The sequence below is a fragment of the Equus caballus genome, chromosome 18 (genome assembly GCF_041296265.1).
Source record: "Equus caballus isolate H_3958 breed thoroughbred chromosome 18, TB-T2T, whole genome shotgun sequence".
In the NCBI taxonomy this organism is placed as follows: domain Eukaryota; kingdom Metazoa; phylum Chordata; class Mammalia; order Perissodactyla; family Equidae; genus Equus; species Equus caballus.
In genome coordinates, this window is record NC_091701.1 from 28,273,281 (window position 1) to 28,293,101 (window position 19,821).

General features: G+C 39.2%; 1 long non-coding RNA gene across 7 annotated transcripts in view; it reads left to right on the forward strand.

The window, feature by feature from the left end:
• Nucleotides 1-19,411, forward strand: part of LOC106781945 (uncharacterized) — a 68,412-nt gene extending 49,001 nt beyond the window's left edge. The window contains exons 4-8 of one of the 7 annotated variants that reach the window (XR_011428197.1): nucleotides 7,568-7,692; nucleotides 8,964-9,071; nucleotides 10,292-10,391; nucleotides 13,378-13,452; nucleotides 19,061-19,411. This is a non-coding gene — a long non-coding RNA (uncharacterized lncRNA). Of the gene's footprint in view, nucleotides 1-7,567; nucleotides 7,693-8,963; nucleotides 9,072-10,291; nucleotides 10,392-13,377; nucleotides 13,466-19,060 lie in introns of all 7 variants that reach the window. The other 6 variants (XR_011428198.1, XR_011428200.1, XR_011428203.1 and 3 more) reach the window with 6 other exon arrangements.
• Nucleotides 19,412-19,821: the final 410 nt, after the last annotated feature.

The following is a 19,821-nucleotide window of genomic DNA, read 5'->3' on the forward strand; positions in this document are numbered from 1 at the left end:
CAAGCCATGGATCCCCACCAGCTGCTATTCAGATACTAGTGAGCCCTTTGGAAAGTAGCCCAACATTCTTATGAGATAGCCATGCTTTCCCACCTTTAAACCTGGGGCTCAGGAAAATTGCTTCAATTCTCTTAAGTAAGGACGACTTTATTTGGGAATATTGGCCATTCTCTTCCTTTAGAACCATATCAAGAAGATAAGAGTGGACTATCATGAACTTTAAGCTTTAAAAAGCTGTTCTTTTGACTAACTTGCAAGTTAATATTGACTTTGATGTAGAAAAGCTCTCCAGTTCTTCCTTGTATGAATGGTAAGTGGCATGGTCACGATTACAGAATGAGTGTTTTGTGTCTGGATCTCTGCTACAGAAGTAGCAGGGGCCAGACCAACTTACAGGGTCCTTATGTTTAAGCTGTACTTTGGTTAGTGGCACCCTTACATAACTTCTGCTCATCACCAGGGACCTGATTGTATCATCATGTATTAACTTATTTGACTAATATTCTCGTGATCTTAAAGAGGTGCTGACTTTACATCCAGGCAACAATTTAGGCACAGGTAGAATCTAGTGTATTAATTTTTTTTCACTTATTTTCTAAGTGCAATGTTCTCTAAACACTATATTATTACATACTATACTTAATATAGTACTTAGAGAATAAGTGGCTAATAACACAAAATTAGTCCACTATAACTAAATATTACAGACCTTGCAAACCGAATGATCTGGTAGAATAAAGCAGGCCTCAGAAAACATGACTACCCGGCACACTCTAGTTATGTGTACTTAAATAGTTCTATTATTTCTCGGCTCTCCTTTCCTTAATATTTTAAATAAAGGAATTGAGACAAATGATCCCTAATTTCTTCCCAGCTCTATGTTCTCGGCATTTGTTGAATGATGATTAAGAACATAATGACATAATAAGTGCTATAATTGGAAGGATATACTTTCATTTTTCTTGACTGTTTCAAAGTTTAATAAGTTTAATTTAGGTAGAATACTAACATTTTCTGTGGAACTTGAAGACTACATTAAGCCTTTGACTAAAACTTAGGTTTTTTGATGGATAGGCAAAACAATATTTAAGAATTAATAAAATGTTTTGGCCTTATTCACATGTGTCAAAAATCCAGCAATAAAAATGAAGACTTGCTTTATTTAGGGAAGTATCACAGGCCTTTGTTAGTTCCAGGATGATAACAAGGTGTTAGAATCATAGGATGTAGAACTGCCGATGTATGCTTGGTACATTGCCAGAAACTACAAGGTTGAAAGAACACGTCGATTTATGTATATTCGTAAGATTTTGTTATCCAGTCTCAGGCTATTTGGCCATTTGCTGGGATTCATATTCTGTTTCTAATTCTTAAGTTCTAATTCTTAGAATACAAATATGATTGACTAAAGGTTAGCTGTGGAATTCAGTAGGTTATGAATACAGATGATAAGGTAAAATATCAGGAAACGTTAATTTGACCGAAACTAAGAAAAAATTAATTTTAATATGTCATGTATTATTTGGAACACAAAAAAACATACTTATTCATGAAGTCTGAAAATGTGTTCAGAATGTGTTAAATTATTAAACTATTAACTTTTATATTTCACATCCATAGCTTCTTTATTGTGTTACAATCTCGACATCTCTGAAGTGGGTCACTTATCAATATTTCACACCTGAAATGGCTAGTTAATATTATTTATGGTGGCAATAAGTTAAGATTTGATTATTTTGATATCGTCTATTGAGTAAAGTATACAATGTTATCAATAATGTTTTTCGGCAGTTAAATGCTTTAGATTATGTTTTTATAAATACATAACCTATACATATTGTGCCTTTCCATGTTCTCATAATTGATATTTATAACTATAAACTATTTATCATTATAATGTATCAACAATAAGGCAACAAGTGGTATTAATACCATGCTAAGTGTTTGTAATTTACAGAAGTCTAAATACCTAAGGGATCTCAAGTGGGGCCAATAGAAGGAAGAAAGGAGACATTCTAGACTCTAGACAGAAAACATTCAAAAATTGATTTGATATCAAATTTAAGGAGAAAACATGCCAATAAGAAAATTCATTTTTTCAGGATTTAATTCAGCATTTGTTACTTAATAGCATTTGTCATTTTCCAATTTTTCATATGTAGCAAATTAATTTCAGACCATTTTGCTCTTCCAAATGCTTTTGTGTATTGTGTTTCTTTTTTCATATTCTTTTTGGATAACATTTGAGAAAAAATAAGACTACAACAGTCATTGATTACAGTCAGGATGGAGGACAGTTGTAAGACCAAGGAACAGGTGGAGTATGTGTGATGGGAATATTCACTTTTTGTGCCACCATTTTGTAGCTGCTCAAAAAAAATTTTTAGCAAATGGTGGATATTGTTTCTTTACAAAAAATGGTTCTGTACTGGATCCATCTGCGAAGTATAAACATGTCATCAGCACTCATTTTCCGTCTCCAAAAAACATTCCCCATGTCCATATTTGATTTTCAAGTGCATCTGTGCACTGATGGAAACCCTCCCAACAGGCTGCCACACAATTGCAAAACCCACACATTTCTGTCTTTGAATCAAGCTTTCATGGGAGCCTGGCCTCCCCTGGGTATAAGCTTATTTCGAAGTTGCAAAGGTCCTCCGGGTGACCCCAATAAAAAGAGCTTCAATGACCGTGGTAAGGTTAAGTTACTCCTTTTAGGAAGATGGTTTTGTCCATGAACTTTTTTCTACTTTGTCCCAAACATTTTTTTGTATCTTAGAATTTCTCTTTTTGTGCCCATGCTGTACTTACCTAATTATTTGCACTTGCACTATTGAGTTTCTCAATGACTAAGCTCACATTTAAGAAAGTGAAGATCTCGATATTAGTTTGATTATTCAGAAAGTTTAAGCAGAAAAACCAGAGAGTTCATCTCAGAAAGTTGAAAGGCAAGCATCCTGAATTCTATGAGTCCCTAACATTCTTGATAATCACATAACCTGAAAGAGTTTAAAATATCACCGAAACTTCATCACCACACGTTCCGAAGTGAACTCCTCGGTAAAGGAGGAAATTTTATTTTACCTCATTATTTTCTTTGTGCAGAACCAGAGTTACCTTCACTATAGAGCAATGGAGAAAGCCTTGCCTGTCATTTTTAATCAGGTTGTTTTAGGTAATTTTTGTTATGCCCCTCATTACTGAATTGTTTATCAATAGGTGCAGCAAGTGTCACTAGCTTTTCTCATCAAACCAGGTCTGACAAAGCAGCACAGTGCATGGGAAAGAGGCAGCTAGGTGAAACTAATGCCATAGATGTTTGATTCATTAGGAGCTTATTGTTAACGGGGATGTCTGATTGTAAAGGCTCAGTCAAGCAAAAGAGTGCAGAGTAATCAGTCGGATTTATAGTTTGCAGGGCTCAGAAAAAAATCAACATAAACCTTTGGATATAGCAGAAACAGAAAAATCCCCTTTGGGCAGCCCTAACCTGGAACCAGCCAAATAAGGTCATGCTACATGAAGGTTTCCTGTTAGGTGATGGGAGATAGAGGCGGATTAGAGCCATATGGCATGGCCTATCATACCTTCTGACTTAAGATAACAAAGCCAAGCTTTGTGCTTAGCTGTTTTTGACTGACATCATCAATTTTATTTTATGTTGGTCACCTCCGGTAACAGGAAAAAATGGCCTAGGGTTGATAACACACGCTTTTTTTTTCTTTTAGTATTAAGATGCCTAGAAGCTAGTTTTGTGCTGTTAAAAATTTCAAAGAATTAGTAGCTTGCTCTTCTATCACCCATCCTCCAGCAACTGTCAGCCCCCCTCCCCCTTGTTTTCAGTTTGTACCTTGCAAATGAGAGGCAGCCTTATTCAGAACCAGATGTAAGGCTCCTAGAGAATGAGCATAAGCTGGTGTACTTTAAGCCTAATGGGAAGTTTTATATGCAAGGGCCTTGAACTGATTAGTATAATTCCCTCTTTAATACAGCTGTCCCTCCAGATTAAGGTAAACCAAATGTTGCAATCAGAGATTAGTGTACCTTGCCAGTTATTAACATCCCCGGTGCTCAGCAAGCACGTCAGACGCTAATGCTGTGTATTTATTTGCCACTTCCCCACTGTAACTTGAACTTCTGCACCTGTCAAAGCATTCCAGTGAAGAGAGGGGCATTATTGGAAAGCAAAAGTTTTATACCTGTACACCTGTTTTGTTTTGTCACAGCTTTGCTTTTCTTTGGGCCTGCCAAGACTGCCAGGTGCTTTAATCTGCTACTCTCCTGGTTTTGTAAAGAAAGACTTTGTGTGCTAAATCGCATTTGTTACTTTCATATGCTTTCTTTTATGCAACTGGAGAGCTGCTCCTAAGCTGGTGGCATGCGTGCATGCACGTGTGTGTGCGTGTGTATGTGTGTGTTTTCTTTTACAAAAGAGGTAAAGGGTGAGGTTTCTTTCCCAGAAAACACACCTATATCTTCTGTGTTCCTCAGCTTCAGCAGTGTCCTAAGTCACAAGGTGGGACGCACAGCTGTAATATATTTGGCAGGATATCCTGCCTTCTTGCAACCCAGATGTCAAGAAATACAAAGTCCTGGCTATCAGAAAGATCTGGCTGGCTTTCTTTCCCTCCTCAGCCTCCACCAGGGGCCTGCTTGGACTCTAGGGCTGAATGTATACAAAAACACACTGAAGAAGCCTAGGACAGTAGCTTGGGTTGCGTTTTCAGAAACGTGGGTCTAGTCTTGGCGCTCACCAGTCCTTTTTCAACAGTGTGGCAGATGGGCCCGCTAGTCAGGGAAAATAATGGAAAATTTGAGGAAAAGATCTCACATTTGTTGAATAAAGTGCCTTTGTGATTTTTTTTATCAGCATCTTTTCTTACTCAGAGATTGAGAATCAAAAACTGCTTTCTGTGAAAAAGGCATAGTTTGCTCAGTAACCACTAGGGTCATCTCGGGGTCCAATTTTTTTCATATGTGGGTTTAAAGCACGTAGCTGTGCCCTTACAGAGCAATCACCTGATGCCAGCGGCAGTTGGGCAACACCGGCCCCCCCTAAGTTTTGTCACAGACAGGAAGGAGCCACAGTTTTCTAGCTCACCCACGACATTGGGAGCAGTAACTGGTGCAGGTTGTTATCAGTGCTGGGGGAACATTTCTTTTGCTTGTCCTCCTTTCTCCCAACTCCATCTTGGTGTTTGCACGTTGATTGCCTGGTGCAGTCTCTACATATTATAGCTTAATTGCAGATTTTTTAAAAAGACAAAAATATGTTCATATCTTAGGAATTATGTCTTGCAGCCTACTAAATATGCTAATGCGGCACTAAGCAGGGATAAAGTTCTTGCCATACCCCCTAACAGTTGCGTGGAACCCGCTGCCAAGTGATTGTTAATTGTGAAGCACAAGCAGGCTTTGCAATCCATCTTAATTGTCATACTTACTTCAGGTTTCGTGATAAGGCTCGATGTTCTGTTTAAAGTGACAATGTTGACAAGGGGAAAGGGTGTGGGCCTGAGCCTGTGGTTCTGAAGGGGTTGCGTGCTCTGACCTGCCGAAGGTTGATATGGACGGTCTGCGAGGGGATTTTAGTTGTCATGGGGTCCCCAGGCGGTTGAATGGAGAGACTGTCTGTCCTGCTTTTTCCTGTTAGGATCCTGACACGTGGAGCATTGATGAACTCAGCACAACGTTGAATGGGAGCTTTTTGGCAGCTGAGACACTGGGGCTAAGCTGCAGGTCAGAGATAACACCAGTGCGGATCTCCTCCTGCACACAGTGACTAGCGCGCTTTCTTCCCTCCTGAGTGCAGGAAATGGCTCATGTTAAATACGTTCACTTTTCAGTTTTCCTTTCTTCTAAAATGGAGCTTGACAGATTGGGCTTTTCAGCTCCCCTTTTTTTCACCACCTCTGCTTTCTACCTCAGAAATACTCTTCAGGAAGCAGGAGTTAATCTTGGTGAGGAAACGATAAGGTGAGGCTTGATTTTCAGGGGAAAGCAGAAGGATATGGCTGCCTTGTTGCTGCACATAAACATAGAACTCCCCACCTTTGAGGCTTTTCCCTTCACTGCTCTTCAGTACAGACTAGAAGAGGAACAGAGTCAGAGTCTACTACCCTGACGGACGTCAGAGAGCACCACGCACAATTCTGAGGCATTAGAGCAGAGGAAGGGCACATTTAGGAGGCACTTCTGACTTGTAAAGAGGGGCTCTCCAGTACTTATGTGGCCCCCCACCCAAAGGGTGCGTGGCTGCTGACAGCAAAATGCTCTGCCTTGTTTTCCACGCAGCTGAGTTGTGCAGCTTTCCCAGAGGTGGAGAACAAAGAGACACTGGCCGCAAGAGTTACTTTAATAATCTTTTGCCAACATGCTGTATTCACAAAAGCACTGTAGAAAAAATTCTGTCTAGTTTTAGGATCTGACCTCACTTGGGCTGTCAAAGCTCCGTTTAAAGAAAAGCTATTTGAAATAGATTCTTGCATGGTATTGATTCGAGACTGTGAAACTAATAAATTGAAACCGCCCCAAACCAAGTCGCATTCTGACTTGGGGGTACGTGCGCATGGCCTCAGTGAGGTCTGAGTGGCTCCTTTTCTCTCTTTGAGTACTTGATGCCCTTTGAAGAAAAAGGGATGTGTGTGAGTATAAGGGTGTGTGTGTGTGTGTGTGTGTGTGAATGCACATATAGGTGGAGAGGATGGGATGGGGAAAGGGATACATGGTGGAGAGAAGGGCATGGGAATGAGGAAAGCTTTCTGGTCAAGGTTTGATACGCAACAGAAAATAAAAGGGTTGTGGGTGGAAGTGAGAGTAACAGTACAATCCTAGGGCTAACACCTTGGAGCAAGCAGGGTGATGCTGCCCTTTGATCTCTGTCACCTCTCACCAATTCCGGGCACCCTTTCTGTTTCATGAGGGCGCAGAGCAAAGCTGAGAGAGAGAGAGAGAGAGAGGGAGAGAGAGAGAATGAACGAGTGAGATGTATAAGAGCCAAATATGGTGAGTCAACAACCTTGAGGAGAATGATTTGGGTTTGGAACTTCATCAGAATTTGCTCTGATGTGAGGTAGTGGTCCCAGGGCTTCCATAATGAAACAATTTTCCAGTTCTCCCCATCCAATCATACTATGTCGCCTTCATCTTTGAATGATGGGACTAGGTTATTCCTAGACTTATTCTAGACACCTCTCTGGCTACCGCTGGTGGGGGACTTCCAAGGACCTTTGAATTTCCCCAAATTGAACTTTAGAAAGAGTAGCCAGAACTGAACAGCCTCAAGACCCAAAAGAAATAGTGGATGTCACGTGTTCAGTACAGTCACTGACACATAGTAGGTGCTGGGTAAATCCTCACTATTCCTCTTTGAAGAATGAAGCCAGTTGAATCTTCTGTTGAACACTTCCTTTGGCTGTGTTTTCAGTTGTAGCATTGCCTGAGGAAATTGGAGAGCTTGGAGGGGTTCCTATCCTGAATAGAAAGTTTAAGTTTGATTGTATTTTCTATGTGTTTGCTCCAGATCCTGTGTGAAAGTTTGAATTGACCTGAACCATTCTAATCCTAGATATATGTGGCTGATTGTCATTGCCATGAGGTCAGAGGGAGACAGCCGCCTATGCAATGTGATTTCAAGAACCTGGAAAACCCCATGTGTCCTCCAAGTGTCTCCCTCACTAACCATGGCACCTGGTAACATTCTTGATATTTCTGCTGGTAGAGCAATTTCTCTGAGTAAAAGCGTGTTTTCTTGATATCCCTCTTTATTGTGAGATTATGATACTTGCGAGAGGTCAACTTTTGTTAGGTGGATGATGTTGATTTCGTATTTACTGTCTCTGTAACAACTGGAAAGAGAGACACTGGATACGAATGGCAGCTTTGTTAAGAATAATACAACTCCTCAACCACAGAATGGGTCAAGGAGGTTACTAGGTTGGGGTTTGTATTCCCCCAGATAATTTTAGATCAAGACACATAGACAGCAAGAAAGCTTCTAGTCAGCTTTGTGGAATGAATAGAGCTTAATTTTGGGTCCTTTCTTCCTTTGTGACAAGACTTTTCATTTCTGATCACCCTGTGAGAGAAACTGCTTGTTCCCATATTGTCTTGGCTTGTTCAGAATCCTTCCTTTTGAAGATGGTAGATTAGGGATTCTCAAACACTTTTCTACTCCAGAATGTATGTTCACACATTGGACACTTCCATGGGTATGCCTTAATTGTGGTACAATAGTCATTCTATTTCACCCTTTATTTTAAGCATGTCTCCTTTTCCTGACATTCTTTGACGTCCCCTTGGGAAGGCATACTCCTTTATCCTTGTTCATGTTCTCTGTCTTCACATCCCCCATGAGAGGTGCTGCCTGAAATGACACCCTAATTATAGGCGCTTTTTTCCCCACACAGTTTGTTCCTTTGCCCTTTCTCTGAGAGCCTTACTCCCTGGAAATATGTATAAGATGTGTGTATATGTATACGTTGTGTACATGTGTGTGTTTATGCTCACACACATTTAAGTGGGTATATATATTTATGATTATTATTATTTTAACAAGAAAGAAGCCCATCCTATGTTTTTTGCAGTAGGTTTTAGGTTAATAGTTGTTTTAACAATGAAGACTGTTAAGTCACCAATGTACCTTCTCTTCTTTGTCTATATAATCTTAATCCTTTAAGTTTTCTTCATGGATCACATGATTTATATCCCTGGCTTTTTTCTTAGCTTAAAAAGTAAATGTATTATTTTCTTTCTGACTGCCTGAGTCTTACATACTTATTGTAGAATGTTTGGAAATACAGAAAATTATGGGTGAGAATAAATTCACCCATCGTTCCACCATCTACAGTTAACCATTGTTACAACTTGATTGTAGTTTTGTACCTCTTGATTTATTGTTTTAGGCATTGAGAATGCATGGGTCACTCTATAATTTTTAAATTGTTTTTCTCTTCCCTTTGCAGACTCTCAACTCTCCAAGCTCTCCCACTCCTTTCATGTTGATGGGTCCCAAGTGAGACTGATGTAGTTCTTTAGTCTCTAAAGCTGGATCTGACTCGTATTCTGGGAAGGTTAGCTCACAGCCTCTCCATACTATATTTTGAACTTCTTAATATGCATTTTCCTCCTCTGAATCAGTGACTTATTTTTTGATCTTTGTTAATGCTTCTTTTCAAGCTTGAAACAAAAGAAATTATCTAAAAATAACCAAAGACTGTTATCCAAGACTTTAAAGTTGCCTGAGCCAATAGGTTGACACCTTTGATCCTTAGGTAGAAAGTTACAGTTCTTTTGTTGGCTTTCTGCAAAAGGAGGAAGTGGGGGCAAATTACACAGTTGATGCTATTTTATGCATGAAGGAACCTGCTGTTGACAGCTAGTAAACAAGTTTCAACATTTTTTGGAGTAAAGCAGCTCATTCATTTAATATTTATTTATTGAGCTACCCTCTACTATGTGGCAGGCTCTGTCCTAGGCAGGGGGATTCAGGAGTAAATAAGACAGACCCAAATCCACCCTTGTGGGAGCTGACTACTTAAAAATAAAGTAGGTGACCTTTTTTGCTTTTGACTTAAATTCCCACTTGAAAAAGTAATTGCACTTCATTTTCTAAATTTGGAGTCAGTTTTGAAGTACATGGGAAAGAGCTGTATTATTACAATATTACTGTATCAAATAAGATCTTTCCTTCCAGAGACCTCTCTCATTTACTATTTTCCAAGTTCCAATTTTTCAGTAGGCGCAAAGGCAAACAAATGCAGTGGCAAGGACGAATTTTGATGAATTGAAATGAATGCCCTCGATTTTAGCACATGCTGTTTTGTTGAGGAGGGAGACTAAAAAAAACCAAGGAGGGATAAGAATGGGTATGTTCTTACAACTACTTTGAGGAGTAAATATGGGATGCACAATTGGGATAAGTCCTTTACTTTCGGATAGAGCTGAATAGTTTTGTATTTGAGATTATAGGTTTTCCCATTTAGTTAACTTCAACAGCGATGGAGAAATAACCATTACTAGCTAAGCAGAGAAATAATGCATGAGGCATAATGATATAGGCCAAAATTTTATTTAATTCAAAAGTGTAATCCATGGAGGCTCTGCTGGATGTAAGGTCAATGAATGTATAAAGAAGTATGTAGAGATTAAGAAACAGAGCAGAAAATGTTTATCTCAGTGGTTTTATTACCCACTTATTTTAGTTGGAATATGTTTTAGGTAGTTTGTCAATCAGACATCAAGAGAGAGAAATTTTACACGTAGAATTGGACAATTTTTTTTTTTTTATCAGAATCCCGGATATGCCACAGGCAGTTAGATTGTCATATGGAAATATTGAGAATTGAAATGGATGCTACATGAGAAATTATCCTGAATTCTTAAATTCATGGGTAAGAATGGAGTCTTTGTTACTTTTTTTGGAGGTTGATGAAAAAAGTATGTTTTATAACTCAACCGAGAAAAGAAGAGTGTGTATTGGAGACAAGAACTTGTACAGTTAAATAACTCAATCTGTGCGATACAGTATAGCTGCTGACTAGGGACTGAAGACACCGACTGTCAGATGGAAGGGTTGACCAAATTATTCACAAATGCTGGGAAACTCAAGAAGTAAGGAAAGAAAGAAAGGGAGAAGTGAAGGACAGGAAGGTGAACAAAGAGAAAAAAGTGAATGAACAGAGGAGAACTACAATGGATTGTATTAAGGCATAATTATCGTGGAGTTTTGATACTAGCTCGTCACTAGGGAAAAATGATGCTCTTTATGCAGGGTTATATAATTTACGTCTATAATTATTTGGATATGGGATAATCTAGGAACAAAGAATACAATAAAATTATGTCTACTGGAAACTGTAGGAAATCTTTTCTAGCTTAAGCGGTACTTTGTGAAGAAAGATATAGGGACTCTATAAGTTTATCTTTTAATCTAGTTTTTATCCCTATTTTAGCATGTTGTACTTACTTAAAAAAAAAAAGTAACCTACAACTGACCCTTGATTTAGTTTCAAATCCATACTCTTTCTCTTTATTTCTCCACTGGACTCTGTACTTATCATATCTCAAAGCCAGTCAAGATCTACCTGCTTCTTGAAGGTTTCCATCTTATGTGAGATGAGATATAATACTATTCATAAACCTATTGCCAAATATGTTTTTTATTATTTATTATGTTCTTTCTTGACATGTAAGATAGCAGAGATAGTGTCTTCACATTTAGAAAATGTGTACAAAACACACAGCATAATGTGCCGCATCTATGCTTTGTCCAATGAATATTAATTGATGTTGATGAGTGAGTACATGTCACTAACAAGAACCTCCTTCAGAGGCATGAAGATTTTTATGAGCTGGAATGATGCCTTGTTGTGGTCATTCCGTATGCTTAGGAAAACTGAAGAGAGGGTTTTTCTTTTTAAAAGCAGCATCACTAGTGAATTTAGCATGACATGTGCATTCCTTGTACTGATTATTCAAGAGTTTCTTAATTCAGAAAGTTTTTAAAAAGTTAAAAATATAGACTATAATGTATATATATCTATATACACACAGAGTATATGTGCATACTGGCCAATATGGAATTTAAAATAAGAAATGAAAAGATACTATTTCTACTTTAAGAGGAATCAATCTATTTGGGCAAAAGAAATGAAAATCTTTAAAATTGTTTATTTTATGTTCAGTATTCATTCATCAATAAATATTTATAAGATACCTACTAAATACAAGGATGAAGAAGGTGCCATTATATCCTCAGAAAGCTTTTAATCTGCTGGGTTAAAGACAACCACAATACAAAGTAGACTGTTATTTTTACAAGAGAGCCAAAAACGCTGGAATGAAAGTAACAAAAACATCTAACGTTGAAGAGTCCTTATTATGTGTCAGGCACTATATGATGTATTTCAGGTGTGTTGCCTCACTTAATCTTCACAACAACTTTGTGAGTTACAGGTACTCTTACTTCCTCCCTCCCTCCACATGCACTTTCCAGATGAAACAGCAGAGAACTATACATATTAATAAGTTACCCAAGGTCACACAGCTGGGACATGGCAGAGGTGGGCCTGTGAACTGAGTCTGACCCCAGAGCTGGGATGTCAACCACTATACTCCACTGCCTCCTAGGGGATGGGGAGGGAGAAATCGCCTCTGATTGGGGAGGGGTCAAAAATGGTTTCTTGAAAAGCGGTGCCTTGATCTGGGTCTTAAAGGAAGGGCAGGACTGTGTGGCAGGTAATGTATGGGGAGAGAATGCCAGGTAGAGAACAGTTGTGGAGGGGGCAGAACTCGGGCTTGGGTAACACAGAGCCTGGTGGGGCATTGGGAGTATACAAAGGATGCAGTTGAGAGGTGGGGCAGGCGGGGGCTAAAAAGAGGAAGGCCGAGGAATCTGGTTAAATCCAGTAGGAGCTAAGTATAAAATAGAGGAAAAGATTTGTAATAAAAACTGAAAGAATGAACATTAGTAATGGGTAATCATTATGAGGAGAGTTTCAATCAGCAACGCCTTATTAGAGGGACTGGATTTTAAACTAGGGTTTGAAATTGATGGGAATGGAGTAAAAAGCATGCCAGCAACCAAGAGTATCCTGATTTAAATAGGACACTAGAACCTAAGAAAAATGAGGAAAGCTCATATTTTCATACATTCAAGGACTGCTGAGGGGCAGATTGAATAAGTGAGTTTCCACCTCTCACACCTAGAAGAGGGGTCTAGAAGTATTTCCCCCATTAGCTCCATCTCAGTTAATGGCTTACCATCCACTCGGCTGTTTAGGTAAAAAACACGACAGCTATTTTGGCTCCCTTTTCTTCCTCTCACTCTGAGATATGTCCTGAATTTGCCCTGCTTTGCTTCTTCACTAGACTCCCGAGAGAGCTGACACTCTGCTGTTTGCAAGCCTCCATCAGATCAAGTCACTTCCTTGTTTCATACCCTCCAAAGGCTGCCCATTGCATTTGGAATAAATTCCACCCTCCACGTCCCTCAATTTCTGGGCTTACCTTATTTTGCTTTGCATTATGCTTCAGCCTTCCCACCTCCTTTCTGTTCCTTGGACTCACCAGGCTCATTCTCACTGTAGAGCACTTTTGTTCTTTTTCTGTTTTTGTTTGACTGGCTCTCTCTTCCAGCAGAAAATCAGCTCAAATATCCTAGCCTTAGAGAGCCCTTCCCTGGATGACCAATTTGAAATGTTATGTCCATCACTGTTTTCTTTCCTCATTTGTTAAGAAGCAGGTCACTGTCTTCATATTTAGAAAATTTTATCCAAATTAGTCTTTATCCCTCTACTCAATTATATTTTCTTCATAGTTCTTACAATTTCCAGAAATTACTTAAAACAATATCTTTCTATTTCTGTCTCTCTCCAGGAAAGTTTTGGCTCCAGAGGACAGGACTTGGTTTTTCTTATCCAGGGACGCAAATTCAGTGCCCAGCAAAGAGCTGTGAGTGTAGCAGGTGCTCAATAAATCCTTGTTAAGCAGATAAAGAATGAATGAAAAGAGTGGGAGTGAGGATGGCTTGAGTAATGGGTGGAAGCTTATGTTTTATCCATTAAATGAAGTAGATTGTGGAATAAGTCATGTGGATAGTTTTTCTAATTATGTTTTCTATTTCAACAATTAACCAAGTTGCGTTCTTCTTTGCATACCAGCTTATTAATGGTGGGTAGGTGGACTAAAAGCCTTTTGTGTTGCAGGAGGAAAACAAGCCTGAGATTTAAAAGAAAAAAAAAAGGTCTTAGTTAATCCACAGGGTGGGTGAGAGCTCAGCCAGAATGCTCTTTGGAATCCAGACAATTCATTGACAGTAACACTCGGGTACAAGTGTTGGGGAGGTCAGATGAGATGAGTTTGTGACATGTGCAGTCACTCTTGGTGTGTTTGATTTCCGACAGTATTTCGTGCTGACATTTCAATTTGAATGGGAAATGACCTCCTTGTTCCCAGTTCCTTTTCTAGCCAGTATAGGATTGCTCCTTCGATAAATATTGGTAGATTTTGTTCACCATGGTTCCCCAGGATCTTCACAGACAGAGTTTACACGTTTATTTTCTAGTAGAAATAGTGATTTCAAGGCAAGGAAAAGGGTGTAGGAACTATTTAATTTTACTTTTTAAAAGGAATACCTTCCTGGCAAATAAGCAAGTAAATAAGCAAGCCGGCTCAACAGCTTCCTTGGAAGAGTCAGCAGCGGCAGGGATGGGGGAATTCCTTTGGCCAGCCTTAGCTTCCCCATGCTTTTCTCACACTTGTGTTGGCACAGTTGGTGGAGTTTATTATTAGCGGTGTATCCTACAAGCCATTCATTCATGGAATATGGCCCTGGGGGAGGACTCTTCGTGTGAAAATAAAATTGTCCTTGTTTTTCATTCACTTGGGGGCATCTCACATAATGGAAGAACATCCTTAAATAGAAAGACCTCAATTCAGAAAAAAAGAATCGAAAGGTGAGGAGAGACAGAGATGTTCTCAGTGGAATCAGCTTGAGCTGAAAAATTAAGATTTTGTTTTGTGCAATGCTAGTGCCTTGCCAGTCTCAAGCTGGCACTGTGGGCTCGCTGGAGCTGCTGAGCCCGAGCCGAGGCGAGGAGACAGTTTGCTTCGATTGTATTGCTCAGCCTCACCGTGAGTCTCAATATGTGTTTGATTTTGTGTTTTAAAAATAAGGTGAACGATCTCGAAACGAAATCATTGCAGGCGATTTTGTTCCCTGCTTTTTCTAATGGACAATTAAAAAGCAATCCTGGTCCTATTCCAGAGATTTTCTCATTTCTTAGTGCGACTGTAATTTAGCACATATAATAGTGCGCTGGAATTATTAGATATTATCAGGTTTATTTGCGAAAATGTGTGACACACCTTCTTTGTATTCTTTTTGAGGAAATGTCCTGGAATGTCCTAGTTCCTTTTTGTGCCTGTCATACGGTGTATGTTAGAATTTAAGTCCTTAGGAATAAGAATAGCATTTCTTTTTTTTGTGGGAAAGCGTAATGATTTTGAGCTTTGAGGAGTTTCAATGGACTATTGTTGCCTTTTTTTTTTCACAACGCTCCTACCCACCAAGTCCCACTGTGACACACTTCCTACCCCCAATGGCAGATATTTATATTTCAAACTAAATGAAACTATAATAAATTTTCTTCTGAAAAATTTTTGGAATTTTGTCTTTGAGATCTATGAGGTAATTGGAGAAACCCCAGGCTATCAGAAAACCAGGGCTGGGAATCACTGCTTTCATGATTAGCACTTTGTAAGCCTTCAAAAATTATTAAAACCAGTATAGATTGTCTAATTTCTGGTGGGTGAATTCACTTTAGTATAATGTAACGTGTTAACAAATGTTCAGAGAGGACGTTGTGGATCCAGAAAGATGGCTTTTGCAGAAGGCTTTTATCCAAATTAATTCAAAGAATAACAGGAGTAGTTGTGTATCGGGGCAGAAGGAATAAGGTGACTCAATTAAATGATTGAGAAATCTCCAGGAAAAAAAAATGTCTCATGTCAACCCAATACCAACAATAGAATTCTCATTACTAAAATCCATAATCCTGTAATAAATGTATAATAACTTCAAAAACGATTCTTTTATTAAATATTTTTGTATGATTGGCTATGCACCAAATATTGAAAGCAAATACTGCTTTTCTTTACTTTAAGGATGACCAAGTTCTCTTCTATGTCTCTAAGAGAATCTCAAGTGAGAAGGGTCCAAAGGGTAATTTGCAAATAAATTCACCTGCTGAATTTGTGCCTAGACCTACTAGATTCACCTAATTCATTTTTGGTTTTTGCTGAGCTCTAGCCATGGTGTCATACTGAGAAATTCATGCCAAGTTCTCCTGGGTTGCTGGAATGTGAATAAGGAAGGGTAGCTCAAGCCCCAGGCTTTGGGTCCCCCTCAGTGGGGGTCTTTGGAGTTGGTCTCCAGCAGTGCCTGAAGAACCTTGGTCTGGCTAATTGGTACTGCTAGTCTGTTGCCATTTCACGAAGCCAGAAAAGCAGTGTGGTCCCTTTCCACATTCAGAGTTGAGCCCAACACACTAGTAGTCCTGGACTGAGAGAGTTCAGTTTCCGTCAATTTTGACACTATCACTTAGATCGGCTTTTAGAGGTAGATTAAGGACATTTCTGTAGTGTTCACAGATATACAATTCACGGACCTACAACTGTATATGCAGTTTGAAAAGAAATTTGCTTAAGTAAACAGGTAGATGGAGAGAGGATATGCTGTCCTGAAAACACTTCTGTTTTGTCATTTGGCAGGGATGTCTGGTTTGGGCTTCCTGAGTTTTTGCCTGGTGTTCTGCAGGGAAATTTGCATTCCAAAAGATAGGCCAGCCTGCCTTCCTGCTTCTGAAACCTCTAGAAGGTGCTCTGATATAATAGAGGATCCCCTCAGCCTGTTTCAAGAGATAATCCCCTACCACCTGGTTACTCCAGGTCATATCTGGTTAACACTCTAGGTGTCTTGCATATATTTTCCTTATAACTTTTTCTGAGGAATAAGGGCCCTACTTCCTTTAAAAAAGGATGTCAAATATACCTTAATAAGGCTTAAAAAACAGAGAGAGAGAGTTTATCTAATGTTATTTGGAAAAGAATCTCCTTCGTTTTTTCTCTTTTGTGATATGCTCCATGATTTTTATTATTTTGGAGATTTTTTTTTATTGCAGTAACATTGGTTTATAACATCATGTAAATTTCACGTGGACATCATTACCTTTTCATTTTTAACCTTTCCTTATCTTTAGTATCGAGCCCTACAGGTACAAACCCAAGCGAAGAACTGCTTCCCACCCACAGTGATGCTGTGCTCCTGAAGGTCCCAGCCTCTGCACACTTTTCCTTTCGTTCATTTTTTTCTCACTGTAGTGAAATTTTCATTCCTGTAGTTTACCTCTTAGCTCCCCCTTATTTTTCTATTTATATCTCATATTTTAGGACTTGCTTGGAGTGCAAAATGTGTTGCAAACTTGAGAGAGAACAGAACTAGATAAGTTCATGAAATATTGCCCTTTCTTTCCTATTCTAGAATTACTTAGAACGGGAGCAATGGAACTTTTTGGATCGGTCCTGTTCTGCTTTGGGCTACTTAGGCTTCTGCTATATGGCTCAGGTCATGGGCACCAGATGCCAATGGTACTAAGGTCAAGGGTTTGATCCTCACTTGGGCTGGTTTGCTGCATACTTTTCCAATAGGTTGTATGGAGATTCAGTTCCGTCACTGCAGAAATGCTAATCATAAAGGGGATTGGTGAACTTATGAGTGACCAGGTGAATATCCAGCCCCATTCCTGCAAAAACAAAGTCTGTGCCCTACTGTCATTTTTGCATTTGGACAGAGCGTGCCACTTAAAACATGAGCTTGTTACTCAACCTCCCTGCCTCTCTGTTTCCTCATCTGTAGAATGGAGATAAGACGTGCTCCCTTTTTACCTCACCAGGACCTGTGAAGATTAGATAATGGCTGTAAAGTCAAAGGTATAAGCATTATCACGAACAAGGAGATTAGTCAACAAATGAAAAAAAATTTAAGGGACCCCCCAAAGTGTATTGCTCAATACTTTTTGAATCAATATGAGCAGTTTGCAGTCCAATCCATTCTGTTTGGTTGAGCTGCAAAAAGTTAGGTGTGAATGTTTGACCTTTCTATTTATTTGAAAGGTTAAAAAAGCTGTTTGATAATGAACATTTATATTAAGAAAAATAAAGTGGGCTTTGAATCTGAAACAGGTTTTATCTGAAAAACAAGGTGAAGACGAAGGTCTCTAGGAACATGCGTGCCACTGAGGAGTATTTGCATACATTTGATCTGCGACATGCCTCAGTGACTTTCACAGTGTACCTTGGAGTTTAAGCTGTAGCAAAGAGCCACTGCCAGGGCTCGGCAGCAGAGTTCCTTCTCTCCAGCTTTATTGTGGCACACAGCGACAACTTCATTTTTAGAATTAAAAAAAAAAAAGTCCTCTTCACTTAATTCAGACAGTGACCTGCAGGCCTCATTCCGACTGAAGGAGCCATTCAGAATACTTCCAGACAAAAGCAGGGCTTTTTCCTAGCAACCAGATCAAAGCCAAATCTCCCAGAATAGCTCGCTCCCAGGTTTCCTTTGGTGCATAGGTTCACAAGGATTCTAAGGCTCGTGGTATCCAGTTCAAACTCCTCTTTCAAACTGAAATGGAAAGGAAAACTCCTGAGGAATTCTCACAGACTCTGAAAACTGGTGAGCACTGCAAGTGCACTTAATCTTGGGAGAACACGGTGGTCATTTGGAGCATCCCTAACTTTGTTATCGCCTGCATCTGCATGTACATTCTGTCGGACTCCCACAGAATGAGGTCTCTGTTTCCTTTCTGCCAGTACCTAATATCAGCTATGCCCAGGAGCCGGCTGATGAAGACTTCCTGTTTGTTTTGAGTCACTGTTAGAGTGATAAATATACTTTAGCTTTCTGCTTAGAGAGGAAAGAAACCAGCTGCCCTGAACTAAAGAGCAAAATGCAGAAATTCCACTGAATGGCCCTGTTATCATGGAGTTTTCAAGGGCAGCATCAAAATGAAAACTATAAGCCTTGGCAAAGTAAATAATTTCCATATTAAAGCATCTTGCTGCATGCATAGTCCTAAGTTGTTTGTCTTTAATCATTTAGGCGAACGATGCATTTTTCACTCTTCTAAGACTAACTCGGCAATGTTTAGAAATTTTTAAAAATGTAAACTTACACTACAGAGTAATGGTGAGCTATATAAATAAACAATTACAGTTGTGGTTTTTTGATCTGACCACAAGCTTTTAATGCCATTTTTGCATGAACATATAATGCTTCTGGATAAACAGTAATGTTGACATTGTCAGTGGCATCCACTGTTGTATGGAGTCATTTACATACATGATTATTTGGATATAGAGTAACCCAAGAACAAAAGAATACTATTAAAATTATTTAGAACAAGAACAACAGGAAATCCTTTATAGCTTAAATAGCACTTCTTAAATAAAACTGTGGAGTTTTTGTGTTTTGATCTCATTTTTATCCTTTTGTTTTGAACAGGTCTTGGATTTGATGACTGGAGTGTCCTTTGAGTGGAATTTCTGTCTTAACTCTGCTCTGGAGGACAGCGAGTTTAGGAAGCCTTGCTGATCTGAATGTCTTGACCACTGCATTCTGGCTTCTGTCTTTTTTTTTACAGCTGAGGTTAGACTTAACTCCGGAAGTTGTGAATTGGAAAAGATGGCAGCAACTGGCACGTGCTTGGAGTGGGTAGAAATTGCTTATTTCCTCGCAGAGCTATGGGTTCTTAAAACAATTTCTAATAGCAGCAGCAGAAGAATTTACTAACAATCCACAGTGTCTTTTTTGTCCAGGATAAAGGAAATGTTTAATAAACAAATTCAAAATAAAGTTAGCGTTAACATTTTGTGCTGTCAAATTAGTGATGTGGATGTGGAGGCAGGGTGGTGTGCATTGGCCTTATGACAATCTATCTGGTCGTGTTTGTAAACTGAGGCTTGAAAATGCACATGAATTATTTCTATCAAGAAAGTTCCCCAACACGTTGGAGTCAGTGGTTGGAACATTGAGACGGGGGCTTCCTGGGTGAGAGAATCACGGTGCTAAAGGCTTGATGGAGGCTGGGTCCTTATCATTTAAAAGCTCACATTTAAAAAATTTGTGTGACATTGGCAACTCATAAAGGAGGACGTGCATTTAGAAATGCTTGACACATTAGCTACAACAAAGCCAAATATGTGTTCTCACTTTACTCACACAAGGAAGAAGAGAAAAAAACATTTTTGAACATGATTGAGGAT